The sequence below is a fragment of the Octodon degus genome, unplaced genomic scaffold (assembly GCF_000260255.1).
Source record: "Octodon degus isolate 3935 unplaced genomic scaffold, OctDeg1.0 scaffold00044, whole genome shotgun sequence".
Classification (NCBI taxonomy): Eukaryota; Metazoa; Chordata; class Mammalia; order Rodentia; family Octodontidae; genus Octodon; species Octodon degus.
This window is the reverse complement of record NW_004524620.1, coordinates 12,902,421-12,907,261: the sequence shown is the minus strand read 5'-3', so window position 1 is coordinate 12,907,261 and position 4,841 is coordinate 12,902,421.

Here is a 4,841-nt window from a genome sequence, read left to right as displayed (position 1 = left end):
TGAGGTTCCTTGGCGTTCTGTATGCTTCAGTTACCTGAATGTCAGATTGTTTCCTCATATTTGGGAAGTTTTCTGCTATTACTTCTGCCCATCTTTTTTTTTAATGTCATTTGTATTGATTCCTTCTTTCTCATTGATGCCTATTAGTCTCACATTGTTCATCTTTGCATCATCTTGCAGGTGATGGATTATTCTTTCCTGCCTCCTTGTTCTTTTTAAGAGATCCTTTCTTACCTTTTCCCTAGCTGCACCAGCATCTTCAAGATCTGAAACTCTGTCTTCATTTTCACTTAAACAGTTTTGCAAGCTTGTGATTGAGATTTTAATTTCCTCTATATCTCTTTGACTCCGCTTCATGCGATCTATTTCTTTCCTGTATTGCTCATTCAAGGAATCCGTCATTTTTCTAATCTCTATTTTTTTTTTATCAATGGCTTCTTTAGAAGCAGTTTTAAGTTCTTTTACTGCAGTGTTTTTTTCAGATTTGGTTTCCTCCCTATGTTTCTGTAGTTGCTTCTTTACTTAGATGCGATGAGTTCTGAGAATTATTTTTTTTTAAATTTTATTTATTTATGTGTATGTGGTGTGTGTGTGTGTGTGTGTGTGTGTGTGTGTGTTTGTGTGTGGCCAGCTCAGCCCATCAGGGGGCGGCCCTGGCTGGCATGTGGTGCTGGGGGATTGAACCATGGTCCGTTTGCTTTGCTAAGCTTGTTCTAAGTAGGTGCTTTAGACCACTGAGCCATCAAACCAGCCCCTGAGAATTCTTTATTTCAGAAAAGAATTGTGCTCTGAGTTCTTCTATAACTTTCTGCTGTTGCTTATTTACTATTGATGCTATTAATTCATGCATTTGAGCTGAGCTAGTATCCTCTGCTCTTGTTGTGGGTGGGCATTGGGTTTCTTCCATATGTTTCTGCATTTGATTCTTTACTGCAGATGTTATTAATTCAGGGATTTCTTTTTTTATTTCCAATCTGAGTTCCTCTATACCTTTCTGCAGCTGTTTCTTTATTTCAGAAGCTGTTGATTCATTGCTTTCAGCTGTGTGATTCCCAATTTGTTCTGCGTTAGTGTCCTCTGCACTTGTTACAGGTGGGCTTGGGTTCTGAGGTTGCATTTTGTTCCTTCTCGTCATTTTGTGTAGCACTGTCTTCTGACCTTTGTTGTAGATCTTTGGTGCAGTTATAACCTTAGCACGTACTGAAGTTCAGGTGCGGATCTACAAAGGTTGGATTTATCCAGCTGTGCCTGGCTTGGGTCTGGCTGCTGGGCTCAGCTCCTTCCTGCTGCCACCCCTGGGAGTGAACCTGTTGTGCCCCTCTGTGAGGATGTTCTGCTCCTGGACTAGCTGGGTGGTTCGGTCCCCTACTTTCTCTGCATGGATTGCAGCTGCAGGGTTTCACCTCAGGCCTGTATGCCAGGCCTGAGCTGAACCTGGAGGGGACAAGGTGGAGTAGCAGGGAGAGGAAGCTCTCCAACACACTCACTGGGACTGGGCTAGGACTAGATCTGGTGGTCTCCAGAATGCGGCAGAAATTCTCACTGGGTGGGCAGGGTGGGGTGGGGTGTTGCAGAGTGGTGGTGGGGCATCCCAAGGGGGTGGAAGAGTGTCTCACCCACGCTGCACCTGGGCTTGGACCGGCAGGTCCTGCCGGCGCAGGGTAGCCGGAAGCTCTCCCACACACTCACTGGGCATGGGCTAGGGCTGGATCTGGGGGTCCCCAGAACATGGTAGAAATTCTCACTTGGTGGCCGGGGCAGAGGAGGTGTTGTAGAGTGGTGTGGGGCATCCCAAGGGGGTGGAAGAGGGTCTCACCCACGCTGTGCCTGGGCTTGGTCCGTGAGTTAACATAGAGTTGAGTGCTACCCATTTTCCTGCGAGTCACACCATTTTTCTCTATAGGTGCATAGTATTGCAGCGTGTGTACATGCCCACATTGTTCACTCCTCCACCCACCCATCTGCTGATGGGCACCTAGCCTGTTGTCAGTGCTCAGCTGCGGTGGGTTGTGCTGCTGTACCATGGGTATTCATGTATCCCTGTGAATACATGGCTTCCATTCGTTTGGGTGTATGTCCAGGAGAGGCGTAGCTAGGTCAGGTGGAATTCCTATTTTTAGGGTTTTGAGGACTCTCCATGCTGACCCCCAAAGTAGTTGTGCTATTTATATGCCCAGCAATGATGTGGAAGAAGCTACTTAAATTAGAAGAGGCATATTGTAAATATTTTTAAGTTTTTAGTCATAGGCCCAGACTTGCCCCTGAAATGTGTGCAGTGGAAGAAAGAGAGAAAAAGGGAGGAGAAAGCTTTCTGAAGACAGGGTGCCCTCCCCTTGAAAGAGACCTCCAGTCTTGGGCTGTGTCCAACTCTGAGGGTCTCCAAGTGGCTGAGAAGCCCAGCTCTCCTCTCCTGAAGGCAGAGAAGGAAAAGAATTGTAAATTCTGCAATATTAAAAAAGCGTCATGCAGCAAGCGCTTTATAGCTATATATTTTCCTTGGTCTGACTTGATCAGGGAGGAGTAGATAGTGGTTATCTGGTGCCTGGCACACTGTGGCTCGTGGGAAAGTGACAAGGAGGGGAATGGCATCATCAGGAAGCGCAGGCCGGGTGGCTGTGATGTCACATGTGTAGTCCTGGCTCCCTGGGGTCTGAGGCAAGGACTGCAAGTTGAAGTATAGCCTGGGTAACTCAGCAAGACCATGAAAAAACAAAGTTTAAGAAAGAAGGAATGGTGTTTGGGGAACTTTCTTTGCTCATCTCTTGTACACCGAGTAACTACTTTGAAGGTAACAATACTCACCGTATTAACTATTGCTATTCTCCCATTATCTTGTTATAGAATTTTGTTTCATTGTTTTCATTAAAATATAAAGGAAGGAAGGACTGGCTGTGTAGCTTACTCCATAGGTCTAATTCTCAGCATTGCAGTGCCAAAAGCTAAAATAAAAAAATTAAGTTTTGAGACTCGTCACCTAGAGAGTGCCAGAGCTGAGACTGTCCTAGGTGCCCGAGACTGTCTTAGGGAGCCTGGTCCATATCGTGACAGCAGTGTGAAGGTACAGAAAGTTGAAGACAAGATTGGTATGGCTCACACCATCCTTTGACACGACCTCTTTGCGGGCTGACGTGAGCCCTTTCTGCTGGCTACCAATTCTCAGGCTATCCAGAGTGGCTCCATTGTGGAGGCCACTGTGTGTGGGCCCACTAGCTACCCATCCTGTGGTTGAGTGGCAAGCTGCAGTCAGGCCACCTCCAAGCATAGGCAGAAGTGCTAGCAAACCAGGCCAAAGCCATTGTATAACTGCCCCTTGGATGTGGCCAAGTCCTGCTCGCAGCCCCAGGCACTCTGGGAAGCATGGCACGGCAGAGGGGCATGTTCCCATGGTGATGGTGCGCTCAAAATGTCTTTGGTCAGATCATGCAAAGAGAATTGGGCGCAGAACCTAAGTCAGCTATGGCTAGCCTTGCGGTGCCAGGCAGCTGGGCATGCCACTGTCTTAGGTGTTTGTGCTAGTGTGACAATATTGCAGACTGGGTACTTCATGAAGAACACAATTTAACTGCTCATAGTTCTGGAGGCTCAGAACTCTGGGCCAAGGATCGCCCATTTGTGAGGAGTGTTTTCTGCTGCCAAGGTGGTGCTTTGGGTGCTATATTCATTCTTCAAAGAGGACGAATCCTGTGTTCTTATGTGGCAGAAAGTGGAAGGGCAGAGAAGGCCCTCGACTTCGTAGGCTCCCTTATGAGACGCCTAACCCTAGTCACGAGAGAAGGGGCCTTCGCGCGCCCTGTTGGAGGGGTCCCCACTTCAGACCATCACGTCGGCAGCCCCTGAGAGTCGGAGGAGACACAGTCCGGCCGTAGCAGCTGAGATCTTAGATCACCTAAGTGCTGGTGCGGTGTACAGTTTGCAGGCCTTCAACGCTGCGCATCACACTGGTATACAATTAAGAATTTGTGTAATTAAGAGACTCTCATGTAGCTGTAGATAATAAAGCTCTCGCAGGGTTTAGTTCTCAAGGTTGCATTAATGACTGGGTAGTGCCGCTGTTAACTATCCCTGGGATGCGCGGTTAGTTCCACGCCTATAACTAGCGGATGGTGACATGTTCATAGGCAGCGTCACAATCCGTGCAGCTGCTACATGGAAAGTGGACTGCAGGAGACCAGAGCAGACTCCCAGAGTCCGATGAGAGAGCTTTGCAAATATCCCAGGCCAAGGATTAAGATGAAGGAGGACATCACTGGATGCGGACTGTGGAAAGAGCCTAAAGACAAGCACGGGCGATGTTCCGAAGTGGGCCTCGCAGCTGGAGCAGGCCGCATTGTCTTCCGTTTGGGGTGTGTCTGCTGCTCAAGCAGACCGTGAGCTCCCTAAGGGCCAGAATGAGGCTGTTGGCTCTGAGTCCGCAGAACCCAGTTGGTGCCTAGCAAGAGCTGCCTAGGTGGGCCAAGAAAGGCATGATGAGAAACAAAATTAAGAAGGGTGAGAAGGTGGAGGCCCAGATGACAGGGAGGAGAATGAAAATCACTAGGACCAAAGTGTTCCATCCCGGTGGGATCAAGTGCAAGAAGAAGCCCAGTATGAAGAGAGTGGAGGGGTCAGGTCCTGGGGCTGTGCTCTCTCAGGTGGTGGCCGGAGGGGTCAGGTCCTGGGGCTGTGCTCTCTCGGGTGGTGGCCGGAGGGGTCAGGTCCTAGGACTGTGCTCTCTCAGGTGGTGGCCGGAGGGGTCAGGTCCTGGGGCTGTGCTCTCTTGGATGGTGGCCGGAGGGGTCAGGTCCTAGGACTGTGCTCTCTCGGGTGGTGGCCGGAGGGGTCAGGTCCTGGGACTGTGCTCT